Raw genomic sequence first — 18,007 nt, 5'->3', positions numbered from 1 at the left:
AAGTGTAGACTACCATGGAGTTCACTACTCGAGAATACACTAATATGCCCTTTATTTACGGGTTTTGTGATGGAAATGCGCGTGCTGCCCAAAGAGAGTATCAAGCTCGCTATCCTGATCGCCGACTTCCCAGTCATTCTGTGTTCTCAAGACTCCATCAACGTCTTGTGGAAGGAGGTACAGTTCACAAAAGGCCTAACGAAGTAGGACACATTGTTCATGATGTAGGATTAGATAAAGTAGTTCTAAATTCAGTTCGGAATGATCCAAAAGTTAGTAGTAGACAACTTGCTAGAGACGTAGGTGTATCACAATGAAAAGTTTTGGACATTTTGCATAAGAATAAGTTCCACCCATACCATTTTACGCTTGTTCAAAGTCTGAAAGCAACTGATTATGCTCCTAGAGTACAAATCTGTCGTTGGTTGCTAAACAGAGACATAGAGTAGCGTCATTTTTTTCTAAAAATCCTTTGGACTGATGAGTCATTGTTTACAAGAGCAGGAATTTTAAATTGTCATAATATGCACCACTGGGATCAACAAAACCCAAACCGGACAATGGAAAAATCCTTTCAAACGCGTTTTAGTATTAATGTTTGGTGTGGAGTCTTAGGCGACCAACTGATTGGCCCCCACATATTTGATGGAACTGTAAATGGAATAAACTACTTAGAATTTTTGCAACATGACCTACCTAACCTTCTAGAACAATTTGAACAATGTTGAAAGAGACGAGCTTATATTCCAGCAGGATGGAGCCCCTCCACATTTTAATGCAACAGTACGTCAATGGCTGACTAATAACTATCCTGAGTGGATTGGACGTAGGGGAACTGTCGCATGGCCTGCCCGATCTCCCGACCTTACAACTATTGACTTTTTGGTGTGGGGTTTTTTGAGCAGGAAGTTTATTCCACCCCAGTAAACTCAGAAGAAAAATTACGAGGGAGAAATGGTCTGACTGCTCAAAGGCTTCGGGAATAACTGTCTTTTAAAATGACCGCAGGAGCAATGAGAAAGCGAGCAAGAGCTTGTGTGAGAAAAGAAGGTCGCCATTTTGAGAATGAACTGCAATGATTTGACTTTTAATGTTTTAATGTTTAAACTGCTTTACTTTTTTTTAAATCTTCAATTCCCTGTTTTATGAGGCAGTTTTATAAAACATAAAAATTAAGTACAGTTGTTATTAAATTGTTTTAATATTTTTGTAGCTTGCATGTTTTTTAATATTCAAACCGATAAAAGTAGGTAACCGAATACTTAACTATGGTCATATGGCATACCATTTTAAAGCCTATTAAACGGCAAAGTTTTTAAAATCACTTGACACATTTTTATGTACAAGGTGAGGTAAAAAGATGGGGTTCAATAATATTGAAGTTTTTCTTAAACTTAACAACTTTGACATTTAAATCGACCTGAAGCTTAATTTTCTTTTCTTACCGTTTGAACCGATAACTTTTTCAAATCGAAAATCTAACGGAGCATCTAAAAATTGTGTAGTTTGCTCACATATGTCTATGCGTTGCTGAGAAATATCAGATTTACGTACAAAAACACGGGTTTTATAGAAAAACTGAAAATAATTCATTTCACACCTGATTTTTGGAGTTAGACTTTTTTACAACCGCCATTGTATCACATTTACATTGCATTATAACCCAAAAAAAATTTGTCACACCAAGAGCCACTCACCCTGTATATATATATATATACCGTGTATGTATTTATGTATACAAATCCCAATCGTTATAAATAGTATAGTTTAGTTTATAAATAGTATAATAATTCGAATTTTCAATAAAAATAACCTTATATATTTTGTTCTACATTACATAAATCATAGGATAAGGAGTATCCTATGTATATTATCTTCAACGAAAGCAATCTCACCCTAAAATTTTTTGAATAGAGAACAAGAAACTATACAAATAAAAAAAACACATACGTGTAGTGTTCAAATGCATAAACTTAGTTTTATCAAATCCGATACATAATTATCACTCTCACTGGTTCGCCGGTCAGCGAACATTTACCATGTTCTGTCATTATCGTCTTTAACAAGTATACTATCATTGAAAACAGTATATTCGAATAATAAATTGTTCAAACATAAATAGTATAATTTTGAACAGTTGAGGTTATTGCTGAGGCTTTGCTGTCTAAACATAGCGCATTGTTAGTTATTTAAACATAAGCATGGAAAATGCTATATACTCAATGAAAGATCGGGAATTTTGATGGTCAAAGAACTTAAAGTGGCATTGGAGGGCGAGGTGAAAGAATTTTCTTGATAAAGGAAGACGACGTATTTCATTTGAACTATAATCGTTGAATTAACTATGAATTGCCCGTCTCACCGTAAGGAATCACATGAAACGCCAATATTAAAGTCTTACTCGAACAATGATTTGTGTTTCGTATAATAATAATTGTTGTAGTAAAATTTACATATGGAAATTTTAAGTAAATTACAGATATACTGCCTTACACTATTAATTTCTGCACGTAAAGTAGGTGTGATAGGAAGGTTGATTCGATGTCAATGTTGAGTTCACGCCCTGCTTTTTTAAAAGTTTGTTATGAGCTGTTTCGTCAACGATTTGTATTGGATCTCATCAGATGAGTGCGGACTCCAGATTCCAGGAATCAAGTCTGTCACAACGTCAGAGTTCAGACGCTGCGTTAAGCGGATGGTGATATGGAGCTGGACTCTACATTCATATTATTATTTTTTGGATACAAAACACAGCTGGTTTTGTGTGCAACGACTAAAATCGTCGTAGCTCTTAAATTTTTCGATCCACTCAAAGAAATAGGATATCTCTAGTTTCATTACAACGTTTAAACAAACCATTATTACAAAAACTTGAACGATTAATGAATGGGTTTATAAATATGTAATAAAAATTTATATTTTAGTTTTGAAGCGGAAAGTGATCAGGTTTATTTGAATTTTGGTTGTTTTCCTTTACAGTAGCTTAGCTTATCATTAATTTTAAGTTTTAAGTTATTTTCTTTAACTGTTTTTCAGATTTGGTTTTTATGTATTAAACACATATGAAGCGTAATAAATACATCTGAAGATCTGATGACTCTTATCTCAGTTGATGTAATACAAGTTTTTTAACGTAATGTGGGTTTTCTTACTAATGCAACGGACAGGAAATATAGCCGGTTGTTTTATTATTTAATATAATTTTTGGAACTCAGGATGTTAGAACAAAAATACGAACCATTATATTTAGAAAGTTAGTTGCTCACGAATATTTTTAGTTATTTACAGTTATTGGGTAAGTAAATATAGAAATTTATGACGAAATAAGATGGTTACTAGTATTAATTCGAAACAAACTAACCTATGAAACTCTTTGCAAAGATATATTATACACTTGGGTTAATTTTAGTTGGTACGAATTAGACTGATACTCCCATTTAAGTACATCTCACATTGACTGAAAAGGAAAATCATTGTTTGCTATACTTAAATATTTTTCCCTATACTCAGAGTATGCAAGCGATAATAAGAATTCGTGTACTGTGTGTAATGCACTTTATAACCTTGCATGACAACAATAATACGAAATAGGACATAACAATAAACTCAGATCTTCTAATATTATATTTTTTTCACTTTTGTATGAACCTCATAAAATATAACGTATTACATAAATGCTATTATTGTTTATAATTCCATAACAGCAACTCTTCACGCAAAATATTTAACGCTTTGTTGAAACAAAATAATTCATGCTTTCCACACAAAATAATATAACTATGTATGTCACAATTAAAATTATGTCATAAATTGTGCAATTTTAATATATTACTTTTTATTATACATGAAGTAGGAAAACTGAAGTACCGAGCTATGTGGTAATATTTTCACCTAATTCGAGACTGTAATGGAAATCCTTGAAATAGTACCTTCGATACTGTGAGAATCAGAAAAAGTAGCGAACAATTTAATTCGGAAGCACATAATTTATTTATACATGAAAGTAAATAGAGGTAAACATCCTCTCGTCAGGATTAATAAGTTGCAAAGAAGACTTTTTTATGAGGATTTTGATCGCCTTCAGAAAATACCTACCGAGGAAACTTATTTTTTTATCTATTTTGAAAAATATGGGTTTTATTTAGAATACAGTGCCGATAATTTTAAGTGCCATTTACAGTAGGCTATGTCACTCGTCCAAGTAGTCGATTTGCATTAAAGTTAATGTATATAAACACACATATAATTAGATTGCAATGGACACTCCGACATCCTTGGTAGTCCAAGGACTATTAATACATTTACACTTTTACAGGATGTGGATATTAAGAATTGGTTAGTATGAGAATGATGTGTCAATTTTACTACCATTAGAAACATTAATACGTCTAAGTGCTTGCTTATGTTTACGTACTCAGAAAATTAGTCTCGTTTTAACCAGAGATATTTCTAGCTCCAGTCCATAGAAATTTCTTGTTCCACTCTCCTTTAGTATATTGTGATTGTAGGGATTCTCCTATTTATTTATAACTAACTGTGTAATCTAACCTTGTAAAATGTATGTTAATATTCAATACTTGAGATTAATTTAGCGTGTTTAAAATGTGATATTTTCATTTTATGTATTTCCTGAAAATGGTAACAAAATAGACAAAGATATTTCGTTATGTTTCAGTCATGGACTAATAGTAAGTTCCATTCTTAGGTATGGAAATGTGCAGTCTCTGGAACACGCCCCACATCTCATGAGGAGTAGTTTCCGGAAATGGTGAGATTGTTCTCCATGGTGGCATTATGGCCTGAGCTTCGTTGGAAAGGACTGCCTGACTGCTGATATCACCGAAGCTTGAATCAGGGCAATCGTGGTACGTTAAAACGAGGTAAGCGTGCGGTATCCTCATTTAAAATAAAAAAAATTGTATTGGGCATTTGGGTACTCCAAGACCTGTCCTTAGAAATGCCTTCATATCGGGCCTAACCCCTTCTCGGGATTGTTTCAGACCTCTGTGTCTACTCTGGTTGGAGTACTTGGGACGCCTAGTCGGGACCTAAGATTGGAAGCTGAAGTGAAATTAACTCCACCACATGCAGTAGTCAGTAAATAGCCTCAGCAAGCAGAACGATTTAAGTAAAAATTGCCGAAAAACCTCCATGTATTCAAACTCCTTCGATTTTCAAAAATCATGTCAGAGGCGACTACGTGGAATCTGACCTGTCACCATTTCCATTATTCTCTTAACTGTCCACACTTCCTCTCCTGTGCGGGAGCGGGACGTGGGTGACTTCAGAATACTCCCGACGTAACCTCTGCGTGGCGTACAAGTCTGCCTAAAAGGGGGCCAGAAACTTCTCTTCTCTGGGTCTTTATCTATCACCAGAGGTATTTATTCCGTGCTCTGGTTCTTTTTAAAGCTCTGTCCTAAACCCCATATCAGTTCTGACTTCAATTTAATAAGAAATGTCTAAAATCTAAAACTAGAAAATACAGATAAAAAAGTATGTTGTAAGATCTTCTTTACAATGTTATAATTCGATTTTATGGCGTATGTGGAGACGGATACTCTGTAAGCCTTTTCACTAGACATTCCCTCAAATCGAGTAGAGCCTCTCGCCGGGAATATTTATGCCCTCCCTCAGCACTTTGCTCGAGGTTCCTTCAATACTAATTCGTTACACTATGTATAACGAATACATAGTGCGCTCTGCGCTTAAACTTAATATATGAAAGCAAGAAGTCAAAATTTTGGAACTAGCAAAGGAACTATGGATATAAACCCTTCATTTCCCTCCCCGCGGTTTGTGATCGGCTGGCGTCCGAAGAAGTTCTACCAAGGGTGTGCAAAGTTTTGGAAAATATAGTAATTATTTTAAGTCACATACCTTAAGTTTATTTTTTTCTATTACTACACTTTTCTGTACACGTTTCATTGCATTGGTGCACGTGTACTTAAAGATAAAGATATTAAAGGTATGGTATGAAGTGTTGACTTTAAGTAAATATTGAGTTGAGCTTTATTTCACTTCCCGCTTGGTGCAGCGTCTGAAATCTGAGGTTGTCGCAGACTCTACTGGAAAGACCAAAACATTCGCAATAAAGAATCTTAAAATGGGCCATTTCCATCGTTTCGACATCAGAGATGACTTTTAAATACGATTCCAAAGCACTGATTGTGCACTTAATTCAGCAGCTGATGAGGCATCTAGCATACTAATGTAACCAATTTTTATTACATTGTTTGATCCTGTAGTTTAGGTGTCTCTGATATGGTAACGATAGAAAAGGTTCATTTTGAACTTCTTAGTTGTAAATTTTCTTTTAGATCTCTTAAGACTAACGTTCACTTCGAATTCCAAGAGTCAAGTCTGTGACAGATTTAGGTCTTAGACGGTGTTCTAAGTGGAAGGTGTAAAGGAGCTAAACTCAATATTCGCATTAAAGACATTTTTAAAATTTTTTCATATATTTTATTGCTTACAGTAATATTCGTTTTCCATTTGTAAACACATTTTATAGCATAATTTATTCCCGTTAATGAATTTTAATTTATATTTAAGTTATCAATTTTATTTTATTAATATATAATTATCATAATTATTTAAGTAATAACATAAAGTAGATATCTCAAGTTAATTATATTTTTTATATTAATATATTGATTTGTTTGTGCACATTTCATTACATTGGGTATGTGTACTTACGAATTGATGTTTTAGTAATATTTTATAATTTATTGACATAAGTTTCATACTATTATTTAATAGAGACTAAGGGAACGAATCTAGTGTGTATGTATGTATGGACGGGTATGATAGATTTAAAAAGAGGGAGGTAAGAAATACGGTGTGATTGTTTTTGCAAATAAATCTTATGTAGTATGTCTGGTGGAAGTAAAAATAACCCGCATCACATGCAACAATGGAGACAACGTTTGGTAGGAACGATTATCGTTGCTCGCTATTTATCGGAGACGGTGATCTTGCACTGGATATCTTAACGTATACGATAGTTACAGATAGCGTAAAATCGACAGTTGTCACAATAATAATAAATAAAATAAATAATTAAAATAAAGGAACAATAAAAAATTATATTAAAAATAAATACAAAGTATTTGTAAATAAATAATCCGACTAAGGCGATGCTAGTGGTCTAGCCTCTCATTATCAATAGGCTACACCTTAAATATCTCTCCCTCCCTCCTACTCCACCAAACTACCTCCCACACCAGCCCCCCCCCTCTCTCTCTCTCCCCCTCTCTCTCTCTCCCCCTCTCGCTCTCTCTCCTCTCTCTCTCTCTCTCTCTCGCTCTCTCTCTCTCTCTCTCTCTCTCTCTCTCTCTCTCTCTCTCTCTCCCTCCCTCTCTTTCTATCTCTCTCAAACAATTAACTGCGGTCAACATAATGTAGGAATTTAGAATGTAGGAATGTAGAAAAATGAACAGTTGTATATTCAAGAATGTGAACACAAAAGTGGAAGAGACAGTATGAGATATCTAATAGCAATGACACTAGAAATCTCAAGAGAATTCAACTGAGCCTGGCGGTGACATATTTTCAAAACAATGAAAAAATGGAAGTGTAAAAACAATTTGTACCAGATGGTTTCAAAAGAATTTGAGCTGAAATTGACATTACGAAATTCAGAAGCTGAAAATAGGATAAAAGCTACGCTCTTAAAGCTCGGTGCTAGGTTTATAGCGGATTTTTGGAACAAACGATACTTTGCATACGTGAAGTGTAGGAAAAGGGTGTCAGGAAAGCAGAATGAAAGAGTAACGTAATAAGTGCTCCAAAATCAGTTGTACTAAAGGAAACGAAAGGATATAATACTATCTCATGACATAGTTTCTTGGTCGATCCCAATCGATCTGCTCATTGAAGAAAGCATAAAGTTCTGAGAAGATAAAGGGCAGGAAGCGTCAGGAAAGAATATAGGATACATAGAAGTAAACACTGGATGCATACCAAAGAATACGGTGAACACGGATAGAGACATTCCGCAACACGAGGAAGATTTTATGAGCATGTATATGTATATATCTGTGTGTGTGTGTGTGTGTGTGTGTGTGTGTGTGTGTGTGTGTGTGTGTGTGTATGGATACAGGTAGCCATGTGCTGGTGGAAAGTAAATAATTTAAGAAAGGAGCGAAAGGAACTTACGGAGTTCCTAGAAGGAATTTGAGATGGTAATGAGGAATTTTCAACTAATTTCAAAAAAAGGAAAGAGCTGAAGGAAACTTACAAAATGATAGGGATATGATACACCTCTATCTACAGTAAACGTTGATAAACGATGATACATAGAGTAAACTATGATACGTCACGTATCATGTATCGGCTTTAGAACAGGCAGAATAGCATTAATGTACGTCCGCCAAAGTCTATGTTTTAAGAATGATTTTTTTTATCAGTAGAGGACCACACAGATAGTAACATAAGAACATTTTATTAACCTAATTGAAAATAAAAGTACAGGTGCTTATTTTAAATACGCTAGCAAAATCTCAATGAAACATGTGATTGGAGCTTAAAGGCAAAATGTGGGGAAAGCTGCTGAGCTATCTCCACGGAAGGAAAATAAAAAAGAGATAAAATATACAAACGGCCTTCACCCTTTGTAGACAAGTTTTCTTTAAATCTATAGAAAGCCTGCGTAATTTGTTAAATAAAATTGAAAACTGATCGTTATTCCTACTTATTATCACCTAGATGTAATCATGACGTATAGAGACCTACCTTCCTTAATTTCCAGGTTTGGGGATGTTTTATAATCTCCCATGTCTCTCTAGAGCCACTCAAAAAATTAAGTCTTTATTTAAGCTGGAATTATGAGCAATGCTTGCAAATGGAAACTCCTCTGCAAAGAATGCATTTGAAAGTGTGCCTCTTTCCACCCGTAATTCTTTGAGATAAAAAACGCGTGCTAGAACATTCCACCATAGTCTAAATAAATGTAGTGATAACCGAGTATTCACACCGGATGTTTTCCATTTTGAAGAGACAGAATGGAAAAGCAATCAGTATTGTGGAAACCAATTGGTTTTTTATAATCTGTATGTATCCAAGAAAACACAGAGCTGCTTGAAATAATAGCCGACAATGTGGCATTCTACGTGAATTATAACTAGCCTGAAAATGCATCCTAATATGGTAACCTAAGAAAATATGTTAAATATACCAGAAAAAAACTAGCTTCTGTAACTATCAACAGGCTCGTTAATGAAACCATAAGAACAGTGTATAAAATGTTTCAAAAGTGGAAGATGAATGGAAGTTCTTTAAATAAGTGAACTCAATTTTTCACAACTTTTAACAATGTAATGACAAAATATCTAGAAATTGGTGATTTTTTTGCTTATTTTATGCAGGAACTCTCACGTTTATTCTTATAAAATCAATAAATAAATAAACGTGGAGCCAAAGACGATATTAAAGGAAGGTAAGGACCTGAAAGTGACTATAGAATAATAACCAAAATATTAAGAACACAGTCTAAGAAAAGTGGTTGATGAGTAAGTAAGTAAAGAATAAGGGTTTCTCCGTACCACAGGTTTATTAAGCCTAAGCCTGTGGGAGCCTCTTCCCTTACAAAAAAAGTAGTGCCCTCCGAGATGGTGGAAGAGGTTGACGTTCCTTCGGAGGCTTTTTACAAACATTCCACCGGCTTATTATATTATAAGTTACTGTTAAAAGTACTGTTCAAAATTAACGCAAAGATTATTCTGTACTATTAATTAGTCTTTATAACTTTTCTAAAAATACATTTATAGCAGCAATTTTCTGTAATTAATTTATAGAAATGTGATTTAATGATAGTGCATAATGAAAAAATATAAAGTGATATTTTTTACTACGTATTACAATATAAATATAGAAACTATCCCAAAAATAAACGAAATCATAAGTTATACAGTATACATCAAATCATACAATAGTAGTTGTTTGGTAAATTTAATTTTTTTTTCGTTGGATGCAATGTACCTCTTAGCAAACACAATTTTTTATTTAATAAATATAAACAATTCCAATAAATATAATGCATTTTATATGTATACACACACACACACACACACACACACACACACACACACACACACACACACACACACACACACACACACACACACACACACACACACACCACACACACACACACACACACACACACACACACACACACACACACACACACACATATACATATATACATATATATGTATATGTATATATATATATATATATATATATATATATAAAATCCCTTAATCTATAGGATTGTAAACTTTGTATGACTGTATGATTTGCTTGTCACAATTTTAAAAAGATGCATAAAATATCTGAACTAGTTTCAAAATAGCGGCCGTTGAAAATTTTCAGAGCTAAATTTTGTGTACAAACGACAAAATTATAAGACATACATAAAACCTTGTTAATGGATAAAAAGTTTGACATCTCAATTTTTAGTATCATTTCACACATAACAGAGAAATTGCATGTATAACCTGAAGGGTAATCAGTGGTTCTTTATTGAACTGAAATTTCGCCCTGCAGCTCTTATGAAAAATCGTTGAATAACTCGTTGGATATTACATAATAATCTTTATTACAATTTCCCGAGTATTTAGTTTTTTAACGCTAGTACTCATAGTTAAGCATAGTTAGCATTATTTATGTCATATTTATATTCTCGATAACTTGATCTGTCTGTCCGTCTGGTAAAACATGTTGTCGACGTATCCCAGTGCTTTAGACTATGTGTTATTTGTTGAGGACTGAACTGATACTTTTTGCTCTATATTCAATCTCAATCTCTCAACTATACCCATGGGTAAACGTTCGTATCTAGATAGTTTGTCTTGAGTTGCTACTGACAGTAAATGTCTTGAGCTCTGGTCGGCCATCATTTACTTAAAGGACATTTTAAAATCAAATTCGTTTATTAAAGAACAAATATTCAGTTAATTGCAATGTACGATGTATTTCTTAAGTGTGGCATTAAATTACTGAAATTAACAAGTTGTTTTATGAGGCTTACTGGACTATATCGAAAATATCGGTGTGGTATATTAAAGAGAAAAGAGATATAATGCTTTAGTAAAATGTATCCTTCCATGATCTTGTTTTGAATAAATTTATGGATTAATACGTTAGTTTCCGTCGTTCTTAGGGTGATTTCTTTAGCGGGTGTAAATGTATTAGTTCGGCATCAGGAATTCGTTTTAACTTCGTTCGACTAATTTTCAGGTTCTAGAGTTCAAGTGAAAATTTGTTCATCTTTGTAAAGTACTTTTGTTCATGTGGAAGAAGGTGATGAGATATGATTAATATCACTCCGTTTTGATCATTGATATTTAGTTATTTTGGATGCTTAAGTTTTGAAGACATGTTCGATCTTTTGAGATGGCGAGAGAATGGGTTGATCTTGTATTTGTGAAAATTTACGATATCCAATCAGTGTTCCACTTTTTCATTTTTTTGGGCATCGTGAAAATGTATAGCCTACTTGAAAATATTATATCCGTATTTCAAACGGATTAAATGTAAAAATAGCATTTTCGGTATTTTTTATATTTTGTTCACTTTCAAATGTTAAATCAGCTGCAGACTTTGAGAATGATTTTTATTTTATACTCATTCTTTGGAATTTTATTTTAACACCTGTTATTTATTAAAATATTATACAGTTAGTCTTTAAATTAAAGTACGTTATTTCGTAATAAACAACTTTTACCAGCAAGTAGGGTTACATTTACATCATTCGACACATAAAAATTGTCCATGATGTTTAAATTTCTAATTATAAATGATACTATGTTAATTTTCTAAATGTTCCATAAATTTTCAGTAATGCTATTCTCAATTTATATTAATAGGATATGTAAAAAAAGTATGTTTAGTAAAGTCACGTTATATGCTGATGACATGTAGATATATGTATATTCATCATGATTCACGAAAAAAATAATAACACTGTTAGACTATTAAACGCAGATTTAGATATACTTTTTGTTTGGTGCAAGGATTAAATCTTAACGTTCCTAATTGTAAACAGGTAGTCATAGATATCTATCTCACGTCTCTTGTCTAATATACACATTAATAACATTCTACCTGTAGCTATAGACAGTGCGGGCTTAAGTATGAGTGCTTAAGTATAGTCTGTTGTTAACCTAGAATATTAAGAATTACTTGTACTTTATCTTGGTTTGAGCAAGTTGATTATATACATAAAAAGGTGTATCAATGTATTTACCAATTTAAAAGATATTTTTAAGCCATATTTCTTGATTAGACAACTAGTTTTATCGATTTTGATGTTTCCAAATGTAAATGCCACTTGGCGTTATTTAAATGTGTGTCTAATAGGAAAACTACAAAAATCGCACAATGTTTGTATTCGTTATATTTTAAATTTGAATATTAATGACCATGTAACACTGTACTATGAAAATTTAAAATGGTTAAAAATTAAATAGGGGACAGATCCTAGTGTATAAATAGTGATGCGTCAAGTTTTATCTATTGAGACACTAGACTATTTGTACGAAAAATATATATTAGAATATATTATATTGATCCAAGAACACGTTTTGCAAAAGTTGTTTTGAAATTTCCCAACGATAGAAGTATGATTCATAATAATTCATTTAATGTTAAATCTACAGTGTATTAGACTAATGAATTCCTTGCAATATACAAGAATACAAAAGTCTAAAGACATTTAGTGCAAAGTTACAACAGAAATACCTTGTACAGAAATTGTATGAGCAGTGAAATTTTAGATTAGTGCATATAATGTCTGTAGTAGTAAGATCATTATTGATATTTGTAAAGGGATAACATGATTGAATTTATAAGTGTTAGTTCATACAGTGTGACATGTATTTATGTGTGTTAACTAAAACATAACGAGAATTATTAGTAACCAAAGTAGAAAAATATTTAGTGTGACATGTATTTATGTGTGTTAAAACTAAAACATAACGAGAATTATTAGTAACCAAAGTAGAAAAATATTTAGTGTGACATGTATTTATGTGTGTTAAAACTAAAACATAACGAGAATTATTAGTAACCAAAGTAGAAAAATATTTAGTGTGACATGTATTTATGTATGTTAAAACTAAAACATAACGAGAATTATTCGTAACCAAAGTAGAAAAATATTTAGTGTGACATGAATTTATGTGTGTTAAAACTAAAACATAACGAGAATTATTAGTAACCAAAGTAGAAAAATATTTAGTGTGACATGTATTTATGTGTGTTAACTAAAACATAACTAGAATTATTAGTAACCAAAGTAGAAAAATATTTAGTGTGACATGTATTTATGTGTGTTAAAACTAAAACATAACGAGAATTATTAGTAACCAAAGTAGAAAAATATTTAGTGTGACATGTATTTATGTGTGTTAAAACTAAAACATAACTAGAATTATTAGTAACCAAAGTAGAAAAATATTTAGTGTGACATGTATTTAATGTGTCTTAAACATATAAAAAAATGACAATGATTAGTATGTGGCAGAACCAATATAAAACTTTTGTAAGTGCCTGTCCCGGTGGAAGAGTGGACCCCTGGTATAAACCGGGCATGTAAATAAACAAATTGCTACGCCCCAAAGGCTCGAAAAATCCCATCTTGGTCTCTAACGTTGCATCACATGAAACAAATGTCATTAATTGAAAGAGTATGTTAATTGTAATCAACTGTTCTGTGTAAATATCTTTTGATGACAGAACAACCATATGTTTAATTATTTTAAATACTATTTTCTATTTATTTACATGTATAGTCTTCAGAGCATAGAGTAAGCTTGACAGTAACAACATTTATTATTTCCAAATTTTCTGCAACTTTTCAGTACTGTAATGCAGTCATCGAAGAAAAAATTACCATCTAACTTTTACTATAAATTTAAAGACTGTTATATATTGCCTCTTAGTTGTCTTTTGAAAGAGGTAGGCTTCCTAGACACATAAATACGTATTATACATATGCATATATATATATATATATATATATATATAATATATATATATATATATATATATATATATATATATATTATATTCATATTGCGAATAATAAATATTTAATATAATAATATATTTATAATACATATGTATATATTTCTTCATCTGGGAAATAAGGAACAACTGCAAAGACCGGAGTAAGTTGAAACGGTAAATATACTCTTTTGATATTTTTTCCTGATCGTGACAACAATGCAAAAGATTGGCGTCGGAAATATGATTCACTCTAACCAGAATTGCTCATACACGTGCAGAGCTGACATAATTGCGTGCGAAGCCGCGGGTAACTAATCAGTATTTAATATTATGTGATTTAAGTCATATTGAAGTACATTTTGTAGAAATTTATAAATCAAACAGCCTTAGTATTTTTTTTATTTTCATGCTCGTTAATATTATCAATAAAGCAGTTATATATTGAGACACTGCATCCATAAAAGTATTGTCAGTGAACGATACAACCACAGTCTATTGTATTCAATAGTGATTTATTGACAGGTATGGCAGAATGAATTAGTTTTTTCTTACGCTAATTAGAATAAAACAATACAACCGTAAATCCAACCGTCGTATAACCAAAATAGATAATTTACATTTATGTTAGGTTGGTTATTCCATATATTTGTAAAAACCTAACAAATATAATGATGGCATACGGATTTTTATTAATATAAATAGTTACGTTTTAAAACCGTAAATTCATGGGAACCATTAAATTGTGCTTTGATATAAGTTAATTCAATATTTATTGTTATGGCATTTAAGATGTGGTTAAAATCGTACATGCATTATGTTGATTATGTGTACATGTTTATCAGAACATTTGGACAGAAACGACAACGCTATGTCACACTTTTTATACATCACATTTAATCGGGTTTTATTAAAATATATATGTTTTAGTAGTCTCGAATAACCGGTATGTATGATTGACTATATATGATCTTTTAAGTTTTATTGTTTCAGAAAATGCCTACATTACTGCTTTGTCTCTGCATCATAGTAACATTGGTTGACAGCTATCCTGTGGTGGTAAAACGTTTTTAATTGTATACTTAATAGTACTTTATATGCTGGATTTGGCTTCCCTCCCAATTGAGTTACTTTACTTTCTTAAATAGATAGTTTTCTGTATATGAGCTTGCTAAATCCATATAATACGTAAACATAAATTATTACCTAAATAACACGATTACAATGTTTTTTTTTTAATAATGCTTAATCTTAACAAGATGCATAATATTGAGAGGAAATTAATGCCTGTCCGAACCCTTTAATTTGTGTTTATTTATATCTAAAACTTATGATATAGTTACGTAAATGTTGTAAGATGTATTCATAAATTATAGAATATATGAAAAATTTTAATAGTGACATAATATATCCTTCAATTTTTAATATTTGTCAGTTGAATGAGACACTTTTGGAATCTAACTTGGATAGAAGGCCCGTATATTTTTTACCATGAATAGATAGGTTTTAGTTGGTTACTAAGGATCTAAATTAGTGTTGCTATACCACCGGATTTCCTGGAAGTATATCTGGATTTTGAGGATAGAATTGTAGTTCCAAATATTTTCTGTAACCTGTCTTTAAACTGGCAATAGCATTTTTACATTGATGAAATTTATAAATTAAACATAATTTTATCATTTCATACTGGTAATGTAAATTATTAATTTTATTCACATACATAGTTGCAACTAAAGACTTTAAACATAGGTTTAAGATAAAGCATTATTACTAAACCTAATGTTACAGTTAAACTGCTAAAAACCAAATTAAATTGGCGAAACAACCTTTGTTCAACAATAGAAGACGATAATGATAATTTGGAGGGCCCAGAAATAGGAGAGAGCAATAGTTTGAAATAGTGAATGTATTGGTGACTTGATTGTATGGATGTGTTAGGTGGGAACATCTAACGTATCTACAGTTTGATCGCCATAATACGGTAGACCTCGCGTAGGAGGTTAATCCTTGGACCTTCCTAACAGCCCCATAAACATTAGATCATAAGGGAAATATCAAGGACTTCATAAGTTAAAATCAGGTGTCGATTATACAGGACATACATTTATTCAGGGCTAGGTAAAATGTTGTAGTGGACAATATTAAATCTTAAGTATGCACACTGAGCCGTTTTTGTAAACCACTACAATAACTTATTGGATAGAAACCAATAATGCTTATCGTATTCTAAACGTAGTACTATCCTTGTATTTAATGGCTGTTATATATAATGATAATACTTTAATTTTCTTCTTTATTTTATCCAAATTAAACAATAAGCAAGACAGTCTATTTTTACCTATTCAACCACATCCCAGCGTATTTCTTTAAGTAGTTGTTTAATAAAATACAACAAAAATATGCTATAAGATGTTTATGATAATACGATTAAAGCATCATACAATAGTATATTAATTCTTTACAGAATTAATAGATTCACTTTTAGATGTGTGTGTTTCTATCAAGCAATAATGACATCATACGTCCAATGATACAATAAATCAGTAACACTGATTTATTGTTAGTGTTACTGATTTATTGTTTCACTGAACGATGGCAAATGTCCGGAAAATCCTGTTTCCTTCACAATCCTTCCATCGTCAAAAATAACCTTCAAACAAAGGATACGTCCAATTGTTTAACCTATACTAATTAAGTTTTAAATGGAATATCTATATTATTAATTTATGATTATTATTTCTAATGATAAATATCAATATTATTATTATTATTCATTTGCAGGATGTGATTTCAAGGTCTGAAAGACCAACATCCACATCAGCGAGATACGGACAACAGAAGATCTAAAGGAACGCAAGAAAGAAACAAAGAATGACGCAATTGTTGCTCGATCTTTAAAATCGGTTTTGGATTAGGAATTTGTGGAAATATATTAGGAATCAATGCAGGTGCAGGCATCAGTCATGGTCGAGGAGGCTGAGGAGAAGTGGGCATGCATTCTGGACATCCAGCATATGTTCCCTATTACGAGGCACCAAATAAGTACTATTATTAGTTCTGCCGCCATTACGACAATCAGCATCTTTCTCATAATTATTCTTGCAAATGAATGGAGTTGTGTTAATACATATTCGCTGGTAACTTATTCTAGTGTTGTTATTGGATCCTTTGTGTTTTTATCGTAATAAATTAGAAACTATTGTCCATGAATTGAATATTTTTTTATTGAAATGAAAATACTTTGATAGTTTTACATTCAATATTTTATAATATCCAAGCAATAACTAACAAATATATTTTACATGAAAATGGGATTGTGAATTAGAATGAAGTGAAAGTTATAATTTGTATTTTAGTAAATTCAGGTTTTTAGTTTGTTTGCTCTGTAATTTTTGATATGTACAATTCAATGTATCTCTATTTTATGCTTGAAAAAACTACATTGATATTCTTCGAGAGTTCGATTTTTCTATTTAAAGGTTTTCTCGAATTAATTTTGAATCAATACAGCCTGATAGTACTAAAATGTACTATACAATGTCTACTCTATCGAAGTCTGTTAGAGTGTACGAAACTACACAGATCACGCACACACTCATTTTTATAGATCACCCACTCTTTTTTTGAAGGCTACACAGGTCATATACACTCATTTTTTAAGATTACACGTGTTTTACACTAATTCTTGAAGAAGGTACATACAGATGGCATACATATTGACGGACAGACAGACATAAAGGTAGACAGACATACATATGGACAAGCAGGTGGTCAAACAGGAAGGCAGACAGACGAAAACATACACACACACACACACACACACACACACACACACACACACACACACACACACACACACACACACACACACACACACATACACATACACACCTTAGATCCACTATTTATACAAGTAATAGCTTTATGAGCTAGAACTACCAAATGAATTGTAAACCCACTAGATAAGCAATCGGGGGTTTCAATTTACAGAGTG

General features: G+C 32.0%; 1 long non-coding RNA gene across 3 annotated transcripts in view; it reads left to right on the top strand.

The window, feature by feature from the left end:
• Positions 1 to 17,158, top strand: part of LOC124368983 — a 68,883-nt gene extending 51,725 nt beyond the window's left edge. The window contains exons 2-5 of one of the 3 annotated variants that reach the window (XR_006923025.1): positions 4,706 to 4,880; positions 5,001 to 5,834; positions 15,007 to 15,072; positions 16,795 to 17,158. This is a non-coding gene — a long non-coding RNA (uncharacterized LOC124368983). Of the gene's footprint in view, positions 1 to 4,675; positions 4,881 to 5,000; positions 5,878 to 15,006; positions 15,073 to 16,794 lie in introns of those variants that run through there. The other 2 variants (XR_006923024.1, XR_006923026.1) reach the window with 2 other exon arrangements.
• Positions 17,159 to 18,007: the final 849 nt, after the last annotated feature.

Source organism: Homalodisca vitripennis, chromosome X (genome assembly GCF_021130785.1).
Source record: "Homalodisca vitripennis isolate AUS2020 chromosome X, UT_GWSS_2.1, whole genome shotgun sequence".
Lineage (NCBI taxonomy): Eukaryota > Metazoa > Arthropoda > Insecta > Hemiptera > Cicadellidae > Homalodisca > Homalodisca vitripennis.
Note: the sequence above shows the minus strand (reverse complement) of the source record. Positions and strands in the feature narration are given on the sequence as shown.